Here is a 15924-nt window from a genome sequence, read left to right as displayed (position 1 = left end):
GGTGGCTGAGGTCAGGCTCTGCACACATGAAACACCACAGCAGCTGCTCGGGAGCAGGCAACCAGCGGCCCAAGAGCCACTGTCCTCATTTCACAGGTGCTGAAGCCACAGGGGATCTGTCGGGGCCCGCACAGATGTCGTAGCAGGGCACAAAAGGTGAGCCCCAGCCTCCCTGCACCTCGCAGCTGAAGGCTGCCAAAGGGGTTTCTGAAGCCTAACTTACTCTCCAACAAGAGAAGTTTCTTTGCTAGGAATGTGCCCAGGACAGAGGGTAGAAGAAAGGAAAAAACCAGAACAAAGCAGTCCTAAAAAAATCCCTCCTCAGGTCAAAAGCCTCATGACAAACAGCAAACCTGCTCAACCAAACCCAAAGCCCAAGGCTCTGAGCCACAAGCCCCGTGGCAAGGGAGGCAACACCACTGCAAGAGCCACAGGTGGGTGCCACTTATCCTCTAGAGATGGAAATTGCTCCTCAGGCAGCAGAGAGGAGGTGCACCGAGTGCTCAGTGCTGGTGGCTGCAGGAAGTGCTGCACAGACCAGAAGTGTTCACCCATTGGGACCTCTGGAGTCCAACCTCCCAGCAGCTTCACCCACACCAGGCTGCACAGGATCATGCCCAGGTGGCTTTTGAAAGGCTCCAGAGGAGACTCCACAACCTCTCTGGGCAGCCTGCTCCAGGGCATTCTAGTTTGTACCCACTGCCCCTTGTTCTGTCACTGGCCACCACTGAGGAGAGCTCAGCCCCATCCTCATCACCTCCACTCTTCAGACATTTTTATGCATTTGCAGGATCCTCTCAGTCTGCTCTTTTCCAGGCTAAAGAACCTCCAGGTGTCTCAGCTTCTCCTGCTCAAAGAGATGCTCCAGTCCCCCATCATCTCCACGGCCCTCTGTTGGACTCCCTCCCTCAGTTCCCTGGCCCTCTTGACCTGGGGAGCCCAGAACTGGACACAATGCTCCAGATGAGGCCTCACCAGGGCAGAGCAGAGGGGAAGGAGAACCTCCCTCAACCTGCTGGCCACACTCTGAGTTCTCAATGTACCCCAGAACACTCTTGGCCACCAGGGCACATTGCTGGCTCATGGTGACTTGTCCCCCAGCCCTCCCAGGTCCTTCCCCACAGAGCTGCTTTCCAGCAGGTCAGCCCCAGAGCTGTCCTGGTGCACAGGGTAATTCCTCCCCAGCTGCAGGGCCCTACACTTGTCCTTGCTGAGCTTCCTGAGGTTGCTCTCTGCCCAGCCCTGCAGCTGAGCTCAGTCTCAGCTGGGCTGTTTGGTGCTGCTGCCTGCTCAGCTGGGCAGACACAGGGGCTGCATCCTCCCCCCAGCAGGACTTGCTGCTTCTCCCAGAGGAAAGAGGTGGCCATGGAGACCAAACACAAGCCACCCAGGGCAGCTTCTAAACCTACCTCTGCTCCATGGGGAAGCAGCAGACTGAAGAAATTGATTTTTGCACTAACTTCTAAGGGCTGATAAGAAAAAATACTCACACATGGGCTGGGTTGGGAGGGACCCCAAAGCTCAGCCAGCTCCAACCCCCTGCCATGGGCAGGGACACCTCCCACCAGTCCAGGCTGCTCAGGGCCTCATCCAGCCTGGCCTTCAACACCTCCAGGCAGGAGGCAGCCACAGCCTCCCTGGGCAGCCTGTGCCAGAGGCTCAGCAGCCTCCCTGGAAAGAATTTCTTCCTCATCTCCAGTCTTAATCTCCCCTGTTCCAGCTTCAATCCCTTGCCCCTCACCCTGTCACTCCAAGCCCTTGTCAAATGTCCCTTCCCAAGGATGTCCCACTGAAATCCTCATGTAATCTTTTGGGCACTTCAGTGCCTCCAGACACTTAAATTCACTAAAGATCCACTAACAGCCCCCCCCCCCCCCCCCCCTTAAACCCACCCCACTCACAGCCTGCCCAAGCTGTAGCAGGAGTCTCCAAGTCTCCTGTTTCTCTCCAAAGCCAGGGATCACATTCAGACCCTTCCCCTGCCGTGTCTGGGGCAAGGATTTCTGCAGAGCTGTCTCACCCAGCTCAATCACCTGCAAGCCAGCTGAGCTCCATCTGAAGCTTTAAGTTATCTGTTGTCAGAGATTTAACTGCTAACACATTTTGTACCCCCTGAGGGCAGCCAGAATAGTAGAGCCTCTGAAAGAGCTGAATAAGGGGAAATCTCCTGATTAGCTGAATGCTGGAATGCAGACTTGGACTCACAGTGCTGTGCAGCACCTGAAGATAATCTCAGGGCAAGGAACAAAATAACCAAAAAGGCACTTCTGCCCCAGCAGAGCGGTGGGGCCACACACTCCCTGCAGCCCCAGACTGTCCCAGCACATCCCTCCGGCCCCAGACTGTCCCAGCACATCCCTCCGGCCCCAGACTGTCCCAGCACATCCCTCCGGCCCCAGACTGTCCCAGGACAGCCCTCCGGCCCCAGACTGTCCCAGGACAGCCCTCCGGCCCCAGACTGTCCCAGGACAGCCCTCCGGCCCCAGACTGTCCCAGGACAGCCCTCTGGCCCCAGACTGTCCCAGCACATCCCTCCGGCCCCAGACTGTCCCAGGACATCCCAAGCTGCCCAACAAGCTGTGAAGAGCAGGCACTGACAGTGAAACTCTCATTCTGCTCAAACAAAATTGACAGCAAGGCACAGCACTGCCCTGTACCTGCCAAGGTGTCCATGTCTCTCACTACAGGAAAGACACTGAGGGGCTGGAGCAGGTCCAGAGCGGGGCTGGTGAGGGGCAGCTGAGGGATCTGGGATTGATTCGCTTGGAGAAGAGGCTGTGGGGAGACCAACCAACCCTCAAGCCCCAGTTCAGCCCTTGGGCAGCCCAGAATTCGGTATGGAAAAGAAACAAGCCTGAAAACCTCGTGTGCAGAGTCCCCAAGGTCATCCTGACCTTTAACAAGCCCTTGGTTTCACATCCTGACCATCTCTGCACTCCCCCTCCTTGTGAGCAAAGCAGTGTGGCAGGTGGGGCTGAAGGGGAAGTTCGGATGAGGCATTTGTTCCACATCAGTCACAGTGCCAGGGCAGAATTAATCAGCTTTCTCTTACCCAGGCTGCCCAAACTGTGTCATAACTACATAACAATTAGCACTAGCAGCACAAAATACTGCTCTGGGAGTATCTCTGTGAGAAGAGATTAGTGACAGCAGGCTTTAGGAGCCTGGCTAAGTGTGGAGGCTTCCCCTCCAGAACAAAGGGAAATTCTCAAGCACCTTGTTTGTCGTGCATGGCTCAGGCTGTGCCAAACCAGGCGTAGCTGGTGGAGCCCAGATGGACGTCTCAGAAGCTCTGAAGGCTCCAACCACCTCACCCACCACACAGTGAGGCTGGAGATCCCCCATGCCTCTGGTCACAAACTTGAGGGGAGGCACTGCTGCTTAGCTGTCTGAGCTGCTGCCCACTTAGGCTAGTGCAGGTGTAACAGCAACACTTGGGAAGGGAGCACGGAATGAGAGCAAGGTGGGACAGGAAGCCTGAGAACTTGGTGATTCCTTCTCACAACACCCCTGCTCTGCTGGCACTTTGCTGTTACAACCCGCTTCCAGCAACGATGGGAAGCAGACCAGGTCCACCCAGAAGGAAAATTTGTCTTTTGGAAGGCGTGCTGAGAACAGGGGTAGGAGCTGAAAGGTCTGTGTGCACACCCTCTCATGTCCGGGAAAGGATCCCCCATGGACTTGAGCAGCTTTTGGCTGCAGGTCTGACGTGGGTCTGTGCTCCCGAGCAGCTCCCTGCCCGCGGCTCAGACCTTCGGGGATGCTCCTGAAGCTCTCAGCTGTGCCTTCCCCGCTCGGCAGGGTCTCGCCTTCGCGCAGAGCAGGCGCCCAGGAGCTGCTCCATCCACCCGAGCCTCTCCCTGCCGAGGTTTCACAGCCAAGGAACCGCCTGCCGCCGTGCTGGGCACGACGGAGCGGCGGGCAGCGGAGACGAGACGCGGACCGCTGCTCGCTCTCCACGGCCGCTGCGCAGCTCGCACCGGCAGCCCCGGGCGGCTCCGGCCGCTCGGCTCTCACTCCGCGGCCGTGCTGGCGGCGGCCTGCGGGGACCGCCCCGCACCCCGGTTCCTCCTCTCCCCGCGCTGCCCGGACCGAAAGGCATCCACGGCGGCTCCAGCGGCGAAGCGGCCCGCCCGGGGAGCCGCCGGCCGCGGACGGCAAAGTTTGCCCGGGCTCGCCCCGCTCGCAGTCGCCGCCACGGCCGCACCATGGACAGCGCCCGGAGCCCGCCCGGCCGCAAGGCGCCGCCGCCGGCGGCCTCTGGCCGCCCTGCCCGGCGCTGCCCTCCCGCCTCGGGGACCCCTCCCGCCGCCGCGGCGCCCTCTGGCGGGGCCCCGGCCGACACGCCGCCAGCCGCCCCTCCCGCTCTTCCCGCCTGGGCTCCCGGTCGCGGCACCCGGGTCTCGGCGGCGGCTCCGCGCTCCTGCCCCCGCCGGGGTCCTTACCTTCCGCAGCATGCTGGGCAGACAGTGCCGGGGGCTCCCCGCCTCTCACGGCACAGCCATACAGGGGGGCAGCGCGGCTGCGGGGGCCGCCCCGGGGTGCACGGCACGGCACGGCCCGGCCCGGCGGCTCGGTGCCCAGAGCCCGCGGGCGCGGCCGCTCTCCGTGCGCGCCGCTCGCCTGCCCACACTGAGCGGCGGGGGGACGGCTGCCGCCCGCCACGAGGCAGCGCGGACGCGAGGGGGGCCGGGCCCAGCCCCCGCCGCTCGGCCCCCGCACGCAGCCCCCTCCCCGCTCTCGCCTGCACCGGGGCGGAAGGGGTGGCCTCGGCCAGGCGCTGGGCTCCGGCCGGTGACCCCCCGCAGACAAAGCGGGGTGCGGAGCTATCTCCCCGCTGCAGCCCCCCGCGCCCCGGCTGAAGGGCGGACCAGCTACTGGCAGGGAGGGAAGGAGGGAGACGCTGTGGGAAGCGGCTCGGACCGCGCTGCTGCGCTGTTTAAACCCTCGGCAGGTGGTCATCGCGCTCCGGTTTCCAGGTGATGCTGCTTTAGCAGGGGCGTTGGACCCGGTGATCTCCAGCGCTCCCTTCCAACCCCTACCAATTCGCTGTGATTCGGCGTGAAAATGAATCGAGTCTCACCCACAGCAAATTACACCTGCTCCAGGAGCAATTTACTTTTCCCCCTGCAAGCTGTAGTACACCTTCAGAGCTACAAGCTGTTCTCAAGCTAAAATAGAACCCAGCTCTGAAAGGTATTTAGTGCTAATTATAACTCACTGTCTGCATCGGTGCTGAATGCCAGCGCTCAGGGCTCCTGCTGTCCAGGGGCTGAAGTGCTGCTTGGTGTGGCACATCCGCACACCCCTCCTGCCTGCCCAGCAGCCACACCCGCGCCGTGGAGCAGGCCGAGGACAGGACCGCACATTTCCCTGCTTATCTCAGGGCAATCCTTTATTTCAAGCCCTCCTCCTCTCCTGGAGTGTTCTCAAGCCACTTTTCGTGAAGCTCAAGCCCTGTGAGCGTACAGCAACCATAAGCTCATGTCCAGCAAGCCAGGCAGAAAGTAAAAGGCAGGCAAAGAAGTTAGAATCACACAGAATCACAGAGCAGTAGGGGTTGGAAGGCACCTCTGGAGATCACCCAGCCCAACCCCCTGCCAGAGCAGCATCACCCAGGGCAGGGCACACAGCAGCACAGCCAGGTGGGGTTGGAAAGTCTCCGGAGCAGGAGACTCCACAGCCTCTCTGGGCAGCCTGCTCCAGGCCTCCAGCAGCCCCACACCAGTTTCTCCTCATGCTGAGGCAGAACTTTCTCTGTTCTGGTTTGTCTCCTGCCCTCATCCTGTCACCGGGCACCAGTGAAAAGAGCCTGGCCCCTTCTTGGCAACCCCCTTCAGGTGTTTGTAAACATTGATCAGTTTCTCTCTCGGCCTTCTCTGCTCCAGGCTAAGGAGCCCCAGGGCTCTCCCCTAAGAGAGTTTTTGCATTCCCTTAACCCTCCTCCTGGTCTCTGCTGGACCCCCTCCAGCAAGCAGTGCTCTGTCTCTCCTACACTGGGAGCCCAGGACTGCACTCAGTGCTCCAGATGAGGCCTCACCAGGGCAGAGCTAACCCTCAGCACGTTTACCCTTGGCATTAGTGTGACAGGAGCTGAATCAACTGAATGTTAGCTGGCAGGCTCATAACCTTCTGCCATGGAGACCAGGGAGCGGCTGGTCACAGCACAGAACTTGGCCATCACATTTGAGGTGCTGCACGGACAGAGTCAGCTGCTGCTGCCTCTGACCTGCTGCTGTGAGGCACTGCTCAGCAACAAGGGGCTCAGATGGAGAGGGGTCCCTGGAGTGCAGCCTGCAGGAGCAGCTTGCCTGGTGTTGGTTGTGGCTAACCTTGCTGGTGGCAGTTACTGGGCTCAGATTTGCTGGGCTCCTGCTGGCACCTTGCATCTCATGCTGCTGGTTGTTAGCCAGTTCTCCCCTCTCAGGTCTGGCCATGCAGGCTTCAGCCACACTTCTGTTCACTTGCTCCATTTTGCCTCTCCCCTTGCTCCTGAAAATGAAGAGCCCTTCTCTTGTCAGAGTTTCTGTGCTAGAGCTCTGCTGTGATGTTCTCGTGGTCACTGCAGCTGAAGGCAGTGCTGTTCCCAAGAATGCTCTCTGCTGCAGGCTCTGCTGCCCAGTACATCAACTGCTGCCTGGGAAATGCAAGCATGTGAAAGCAGCTGGGACCTTTGGGATCCACACCTAGCAAGCAATGTGGTGGGCAGGGGTCCTGGATAAAATTCCAGGCCCACCTAGCCAGCCAGCAACAAACAGTCAACTTTGCTGACCTGTCTTGTCTGAGGTAAGACCATTTCAGGGCATCAGGATTGCTTCTGTTGCCCTTCTTCCATCCCATCACTACTGGGGGGCAGGGGGTGTGTGATCTTTGCCAGCCCTTGGCTCTTGGCACCGCCCTTTCTCCTGCCCTTCTGGGGCTGTAAGCTCTTCCCATGTTTGTCCTCAGTACTCTCACTCTTACACTCACCTGGGGTGTCCCTTCTTTCCGGCCATGCCCCCACTTTTCCACTTCCCATGCTTTAGGAATTTCAGGCAGCTCCAGAGGGAGTCTGGGCACGAGGCAGTGCATGGCTTGGTGGGACTGACCCCTGCTCTCCAGGAACAGACCCTCCACCAGTGTCTCTGTACACAAACTTCCTTCCTTCTGCAGAAACCCCTCTAACAAAAATGATGACTGACAAGTGGTCATAGAATCCCAGAGTGGGTTGGGTTGGAAGGGACCTCAAAGCTCATCCAGTCCCAACCCCCTGCCATGGGCAGGGACACCTCCCACCAGCCCAGGCTGCCCAGGGCCTCATCCAGCCTGGCCTTGAACACCTTCAGGGAGGAGGCAGCCACAGCCTCCCTGGGCTGTGTCTCACCACCCTCACTGCCAAGAATGTCCTCCTACTCTCCAGTCTGATTCTACCCTCCTCAAGTTTAAACCCATTCCCTCTCACCCTATCCCGAGCAGCCCTTCAAGCTTGCTCTGACAGAGCCATCCCAGTCTGCTGGCCCTCAAAGAGCTTCCCAAGCAAGAATGCAGAGTGGGGCAGGTGGGAGCTCCAGCCCATGCTGCTCAGCTCAGGTGAAGCTTGCAGAGCTAGGCAGCAGCAAGCTTTCAGCATGACCATGCCTGCGTTATCTTTCCTCTGCCCTGCACTCCTATTTTTTTGGTGTGAGATGTCTTCCTTCCACAGAACTTCTGAAATCTTCCTGCCTCTACTTCCTTCCCTCCCTCCAGAAACCTTGAGCCAGCCATTTACTGCCTTCTCCTCCCGGGTCCCCAGCTGCCCGGGGCTGCTCTGCAGCTCTTTCTCAGCGTGTTCCCACGAGGGCCTTTGCCCACACCACCAAGACTTCTGTTACTCCTCATGTCATCACTTTGCCTCTCCCTGCCCCGGGGCAAAGGTGTGGAAAATGTTCCTGCATTTGCCATTGCAGTGTACCTGGACATGATGTGTAATTCCCAAAGGCTGGAACATTGCTTTGTGGGCACACTGCTTGCAGCTCTGTCTTCCTGCCTGCCGTGCCATCGTTTCTTCCTGGGCCAAGCCACTCTGCTCCTGACGCGAGTGTGCTGTGCCGCCGAGCTGCATCCCTCCCAGAGCCGAATCCTGCCTGGAGAAATGGTGTGGAACCTTCCAGGCTGCCTGAGCAGGATTTGTGCTGAGTGAGAGGGTGAAGCACAAACAGATGGCAGCCAAAGAGGAAGGGCCAGTTTGTATCATCTCCCTTCAAGCTCACTGCCAATTTCTTCTGCTCTCTCCTCCTTCCCCAGCATCTCACAAATGAGCCAAAACTCCTGAAGTGAAAAACCTTCCTTGCCTTTCCCTTCTGTCAAGGGAGTTTAATTCTCTCTTCTTCAGCCACAAAATTGCCTCTGCTGCCACATGATCACAGACTCACAGAGTGCCAGGTGGGAAGGGACCCCCAGGACCACCTGCTCCAACCTTGCTAGGTGATGCTGGAGTTGCAAGGAGCTGGACCAGCACCCTGCCAAGCTGAGCCTTAGAGCTGCCCATTGGAGAGGACTCCACCACTGCCCTTGGGAGATGATTCCAGTGCCTGACTGTGCCCAGGGGGAACATTTCCTTCTTGAGTCCAGTGGGAACTTCCCTGGCACTAACCTGTCCCCATTCCCCCTTGTCTTGTACAAAGGGAGTCGCCATCCACCCTTTGTGTGCTGGTCCCTGGTGCTAAGGTCTCCCTGAGCCTTCTCTTCTCCAGGCTGAACAAACTCAGCTCTCTCAGCCTCTCCTCACTTGCAGGGCTTCCATGACCAACCTGTGTGCTGTGACGTGCAAAACTCAGAACCTAAGCTGCTTTTGGCCTCACTTCTTTCTCTAGTGGTGTCTTCCTTCAGCAGCTCCTCGTGTTCCCAGGATGGTAGGGGTTGGAAGGGACCTCTGATGGTCATCAAGTCCAACCCCCCCTGCCAGAGAAGTCTATTGGGAAAGATCCCCCCCCCCCCCCCCCCCCGGCCCCCCATCCTCCCTGCCTCTTCTGCAGAAATCCAGCACTCTGCTGCTGCCCCACACCTCCTGCCAGGCTCTCCCTCAGACCATCTGCCAAGTGCCCCTGAAGGCCATGCTCAGTGCTGTGCTGTCTGCTGAGGGCAGGGAGAAGAGCTCTTGCCAAAGAGTGGCACCTGAGCTTTGGGCTGATGCTTCCTGACCGCTGCAGCGTGCTCAGGCAGCAGGCAGCCTGCTCAGGCTGCTCCTCTGTGCTTGTTCTACAAGAGCAATGCTCAGGCAAAGCTCTGCTGCCTGCCTGCCGCCGGCAGGCTCCGGGGTCACAGCTCTGGGCACGGAAAGATGTTCCTCTGTTTGTTCCTCTGGTGTTCAGCAAAGAACTCTGTCAGATGCACACAAGAAAGCCCCACTGCAGAGCACAGCCCTTTGAGTGCAGCCTGCTGGAGATGCCCCCAGCAGCCTCCTTCCTGCCAGGCGTTGCTATGGGAACAGAGGCTCTCTCCACCCAGCCGGCTGGGAAAGAGGAGGAAGAGGAGGAGTTCTGCTCAAAGAAGGCGACTGTGGCTGCTCTTGGCCCAGCCAGTCCCCACAAGACACAGAGCAATCGTTTGCACAGGCAGGCAGTGGGAAAATGTGCCTCATGCCGTGCCAAAACCAGCCTGCAGGCGGCTCGGGGATGGGAGGCTGCCACCTTCCTGGAGAAGAGGAGCAGACAGGGAGGCAAAGTGCTGGCTCTGACCCCTTTGGCACTGGAGCCAAGAAAAGGAATGGCTGTGAAGCTGCTCGGATCTAACCACCTCCTGCTGTGGGAGAGAGAGCTGTGAAGAGCTCTCAAGAACTGGGAAGAGGAAGAGTTGCAACAGCAGCTGAGGGAGCTGGGGGAAGAGGAGGCTGAGGGAGACCTCTACAGCTCCCTGAGAGGAGGCTGCAGTGGGGCTTGGGCTCTGCTCCCTAGCATCAGGTGCTAGAGGGACACCTCTCGGCTACATTCAGCTGCCCAAGGCCCAACCAGCAGCTCTGAGGTGCCCCTGTAGCCTTCTCCTCTGCAGGCTGCACAGCCCCAGCTCCCAGGATCAGGGAGATAAAAGAGGCAAAGGCTCAGCAGTCTGGGGGCAGTTCTGCAGACTAATGACAATTCTCTTTCTCACAGAGATTTTTCTACACTGTCATATGAGGGGAAAGCATTAATCAAACTTTACTAATATTAATAATCCTCTTTAAAATGTTTTAGCATTTGACTAACAGCTTTGTGAATGGGAACCCAGCAAAGCCTTCATTAATGAGTGACTGAGCTGTCAATCTGCACTCCTGCCTAGGCATGGGAATGAATGAGAGCAGAGCCTCCCCACTCCTGGGCTCTGTAGCCCTGTCACAAGCTGTCTCTCTCCTGCAGGAGCTGTCAGTTCTCAGCTCAGAGGCAGAAGGGAAGGTGGCTCCCTGCTCATCTGTCCCACAGTAAACAGAGTCTCACTGTGTGCACAAATGCAAACCCAAACAGCAGCGGCATCCTGGCTCTGCTCTGCACGTAGAGGAATCACCTCTGCCTTGTGGGTCTCACAGGAGGTGACACAGAATGGGAGGGCTTGGGAGGGACCTCTGCAGCTCAGCCAGGCTGAGCCCTCTGCCAGAGCAGCATCACCCAGGGCAGGGCACAGAGCACATCCAGCTAGGTCTGGAAAGGAGACTCCACAACCTCTCTGGGCAGCCTGCTCCGGGGCTCCAGCAGCCTTCAGTTAAAGAAGTTCCTCCTCCTCATGTTTAGAAGGAGCTTCTGATGCTCAGGTTTGTGCCCATGGTCCTGTCACTGGGCACCACTGCTGCTGTCCTCCTGACCCCCACCCTTGAAGTGCTGATCAGGAAGCCACAGTGCCATAAATGACTGAATTTCAGAGCTAAGGGGAGAACTGCTGCTGGGGATCAGCTGGACCTGACTCAGCAGTGAGAGTCACAGCAGGAGAGCTGTGATGGACCCAGACATGGTCACACCTCAGTGTCTCTCATGCAGTCAGGGTGCTGCCAGATGTGTGCCTTGGAATGAGTCTGCAGGCTCTAGGTACAGAGTTATCAGTCATGAAGGTTTGGAATCATAGAATTGTCTCTCTTCTTTAGTGTGGAGCAGAGGAGGCTGAGGGAGACCTTGCTGCTCTCCACTGCTCCCTGAAAGGAGGCTGCAGTGAGGTTGGGCTCTGCTCCCTAGCATCAGGTGATGGAACAAGAGGAAATGGCCTGAAATTGTGCCAGGGGAGGCTTAGGTTGGAGAGGAGGAAAAATGTCTTTGCTGCAAGAGTGGTCAGGGAGAGTCCCCAGCCCTGGAGGGGTTCCAGAGCCCTGTGGCCATGGCAGCTGGGGCTGTGGTTTGGTGGCCATGGTGGGGTTGGGTTGCTGCTTGGACTGAATGATCTCAGAGAGCTTTTCCAACCCAAACAATTCCATGATTCTCAGTCCTTCTCTGCAGGCAGAGGAAAGCACAGTCTATGAAGTTTGCAGTTAAAATATGGCAATGTTGTAGTGCCTTGAGATGCTCCAGGATCTAGCAAGCTCCTAAACTCACTCCCAGCATGAGAAGCTTTTCCTCTGCCACAGGCAGCACTGGCAGCATAATGTCTTGGTGCTCTGACCTTTGGGTTGCCTTCAATGCTAAGCTGCACAGAAATCACAGCAAGGTTTGGCTGTGTCTGTGTGAAATTGTTAGGCAAATCAGTAGGAGCAGCAGAGCCCAGTGAGTAACTGTCTGAAAAGCAAGAACGTGAAGTGCTCCTTAATGATCCTGACTGTGGCAGCTAAATTGCAGCAGCTCAGAAGGTAGCATCACAGAACTGCTTCACCTGAGGCTGGGGAGCAGAGCCCAACCCCCACCCACTGCAGCCTCCTCTCAGGGAGCTGCAGAGAGCAGTGAGGTCTCCCTCAGCCTCCTCTGCTCCAGGCTGAACACCTCCAGCTCCTCCTCCCCAGCCCTGTTCTCCAGACCCTTCCCCAGCCGTGCTGCCCTTCTCTGGCCACCCTGGCTTTACATTCTGGTCCAGCTGTACCTCATTCTCACAGGGAATCTGAACCTTGTTGGACTAAGGACCCAAATGAAAGACATGTTCTGTTATGCTCTTCCCAGCTTCTGCACCAAAGGACTCCTGACATCTCCCTAACAGATGCCTCCTGCATTCCTTAGTCCTCCCAGAGCAAATCAGCCATCTGAAAACATATGCTTGTGTTCACTCACCTCTGAGCTCAGAGCAAATGGCCAGCAGCCAGCAGCAGGGAGAGCAGAGCAGCCCCAGCAGTGCCAGGCAGGCTGCCTCAGCTAATGATGGAGGCCTGAACAGCAACCATCCATCAGCAGAAATTATCCTCCAGCTCCCCTGGCACAGGCAGCCCTCTGGCACCTCCTGCTTCTCAACCTGTGACATCTGTGGCCTGAGTGCCACCAGTGGCCAGGCTGGGTAGGAAGTGTGCCCTGTAAACATGCTGCTCATTAAAGCTGTGTCACCCCCTGCCAGCTGGGCCCCCTGGCAATGCTTTACTGCTTGCTCACCCTCCTGCCTGCTTGAGGCAGCTGAGGTAGCAAACTTCCTAGCAGCCACCAACCAGCTGCTCCAGGCCAGCAGAGGTTTTGGCACTGCCTTTCCCCCTCTGTTTCCATGGGCTGCTTCAGGGCAGTTTTGCACAGGAGTGCTTTCACCTGAGCTAATGCAAGATGAAAGTCATTGGTGTTGCTGAGCCAGCATCACACCTCAGAGAGACCTGCAGTCCTGCCAGAGAAACAGGCATGGAAAGATTGCAGCCTAACAACTGGCTGTGGGGGTGGCCTTTGGATGGATCTTGAGCAACAGATATAGATAGGTAGGGAGGTAGAGAGCCAGCCAGCCAGCCAGCCAGATGCTTAGATAGACAGACAGCCAGACAGATCTTAGAACTCAGCTGGAGGTCAGGAGAGTTGGTACTAAGCTAATTTTGCCCAGGAAAGACCAGCCAGGGAGCAGCAGCAACCACACAGCACTCTGTGTCACCACTGCAACGTCATCCCCCAGTCATGAGATCAAAATGATGACACTGATGGCATCACAGAGTCACAGCATCCCCTGGCCTGGAAGGGAGCCTCCAAGGGCCTCTTGTCCGACCCCTGCAGGCAGCAGGAACAGCTCCAGCTGGAGCAGGCTGCCCAGGGAGACAGCCAGGCTGAGCTTGGATGTCTGCAGGGATGGAGCCTCAGCCCCCTCCCTGGGCAGCCTGTGCCAGTGTCTCCCCAGCCTCCCTCTGCAGAGCTTCCTCCTGATGTCCAACCTAACTCTGCCCTGCTCCAGTTCCACACCATTGCCCCTGGGCCTATCCCCACAGCCCCTTCTGAGCAGTCCCTCCCCAGCTGCCTGCAGCTCCCCTGCAGATATTGAAAGGCAACTCTGAGGTCTCCTTGGAGCCTTCTCTTCTCCAGGCTGAACAGCCCCAACTCTCTGCTTGTCTTCACAGGAGAGGTGCTCCAACCTCTGCCCATCTTGGTGGCCCCAGAGCCAGTACCCAGCAGAGACAGACCCAGCAAAGCACAGGAGCTCATGTTTTGAAGCACATGAGCAAGCTCAAGGAGTGAAAAAAGCCTATTGAAAGGAACAAAATACTGCAGTGAGGTAGCAGAGAGCAGAATGAGAGGGAACCCATGGTGTGGCTGCAGGAACAAACTCAGCTAGCAGCTATGGGATCACTGAACTGCCAGGGTTGGAAGGGACCCCAAGGCTCAGCCAGTCCCAACCCCCTGCCATGGCCAGGGACACCTCACACTGCAGCAGGTTGCTCACAGCCACCTCCAGCCTGGCTGCAAACACCTCCAGGCATGAGGCTTCCACCGCCTCCCTGGACAGCCTGTGCCAGGCTCTCACCACCCTCATGGCCAACAACTTCTTCCTCACAGCCAATCTGAATCTCCCTCCAACCTTTCCATGGCTCTGCTGCTAACCCAGGAGAACATCTCAGTGTCCCTTCCCTGAGCTCAGCACCCCAGCTGTAGCTGCAGCCACGTCAGCAGTGCCAGCCTGGCTCAAGCCAGCAAATCCTCCCAGTGATGCAAAACTGCCTCTGCCTTTGGCTTCACCTCCCTGCAGCTGAGGTAATCCTGCCCTCAGCTGCTGCCTTCCCAGAGCTGCTGGGCTCAGGGGCTGACGCTGGCACATCCAGGAGATGCTGCTGCAGCTCTGAGCTGACATTTGAGAGCTCCAGAAGGCTGCTTGGGCTGCACATCCCCTGCCCAGCTGAGCTCTGCCTTCAGTTCTGCATTCCTTGTTTAAAGGCTCAGGTATCATCCTGGCCTCAGAAAGCCTTTAATGCCATCCTGGAGTCCCTTAAGCACTTGCTTAAAGTACTTAAAGCTTACTACATGTGGAGATTATTCCTTGCTCTTGGACCACACAGGGCTGGACTGCCCTGGGAGGATTTGTGTCTCTGTCAGCATTGCTTTCCACCACCTCTGCAGAGCAGATGCCCTTTAGAATTGTTCCTTCCCTGTGCTCCTTCCTAATCCACTACCAGCACCTTCCCCACAGGAAGGGTGCTCTGAGGAGCAGACCCTCTCTGCTTGCAGGACATGGCTCTCAGCAGGTGTGCACATCCACACAGAGCTACACCTTGGCATAACTTGGGGCACACACAGCACCATCCATGGGCCTCTTCCATGGCCCTGACCTGTTTCTGACAGCAGCAAGGACTTGAGAACACAGCAGTTCACAAAGCTGTCAGGATCTCCTGACAGGCTGGAAAGGGATCTTCAGCAGGCAGCTCAGAGGGGCAGCTCAGTTTGCCTGCCCTTGATTAGAGCCATGGAAAACATTAACTCCCAGGCTGACATCTGGGATGCCAACACAGCACTGGAGTCCCTTGGGCCTGAAGAGGCTTCCAGCAAAGCAACCTCCCTTTAAGGCTCAGGAAACTCTGCTCTTGTTAAAGGCAACCCAACCTCCCCTGGAGGGTCACAGGGAGCAGGCTCCAAGGAGCTTCCTCAGGGGGAGTTTCTTGGCTTCTTTCAGTTCCTCTCTAGTTCCCCATTGAGCTGCATGCTTTTAAACTGATGCTGCTCAGGGGGGTGGCAGGCATCCCTGATGGCCATGGAACTCAGCCCCAGCACAGCTCCTGAGGCCATAGCAATGGGGATAATACAGGACAGCAGGCACCAGAGGAGTTTCCACCTCTCCTTTCCAAGCCCTGCCCTGACTATCCCTGCCCAGAGAAAATCACTTCTCAGAGAGAGCCATAAAGCACTGAGAGCCTGCACTGGCTTGTGGGCAGTTGGGTTAGCACCAGCTGAAAGGAGGAGCAGCCCTCGGAGCTGCTGCTGCCTGGCCTCTTCTGTCCCACAGCTGTCACCAGCCCTGCTGCACCCCGGGGAGGGCAGATTCCCCACTCCTCAGGCTGCCCTGAGAGCAAAAAGGAGGTGTGCCAGCAATTACCTGCTCACCACCTCCTCCAGAGGCCAGGCAGCTCCTGCTGAGGAGGTCTCCATGCCAGCTGTGAGGCTGAGGTCCACACAGAAGTTCCTGAAGAGCCAAACCTCTCAGGAGAGCAGAGGGCTCAGAGCTGGGTGGGGGAAGCGCTGCCAGTACAGAACAGAGCAAGAGCAGGAGTCCTGCAATGCCTATCAGTGGGAGACAATTTGTGCTTGGATTGCCAGGAGCTGGCAATGTGTGGGGTGGGAGCTGCCAACCTGGCATGGGTAGATGCCAAACACCCCAGGATGGCAGAAGAGTTGGCTAAGGATCCCCCTGCTTGTGCACTGACCTTGATGCTGAAGGCACTGGGGAGACTGCAGGAGGCTGGAAGGACACTTGTGCCGTGCTAGCACAGCAAATGGTGCAGTGCCTTGCCCGAGACAAATGCCCCCCAGCAGCCCCCAGGGTGTGGAAAGCACATCCAGGGAGGCACACCAGGAGGGGACAGCGCTGCCAGGTGCCAGCTCTGCTGGCTTTTCTGAGCCCTGCCAAAGAAGCCTCCTTTCA

This window comes from Dryobates pubescens, chromosome 15 (genome assembly GCF_014839835.1).
Source record: "Dryobates pubescens isolate bDryPub1 chromosome 15, bDryPub1.pri, whole genome shotgun sequence".
In the NCBI taxonomy this organism is placed as follows: domain Eukaryota; kingdom Metazoa; phylum Chordata; class Aves; order Piciformes; family Picidae; genus Dryobates; species Dryobates pubescens.
This window is presented reverse-complemented; position numbering follows the sequence as displayed.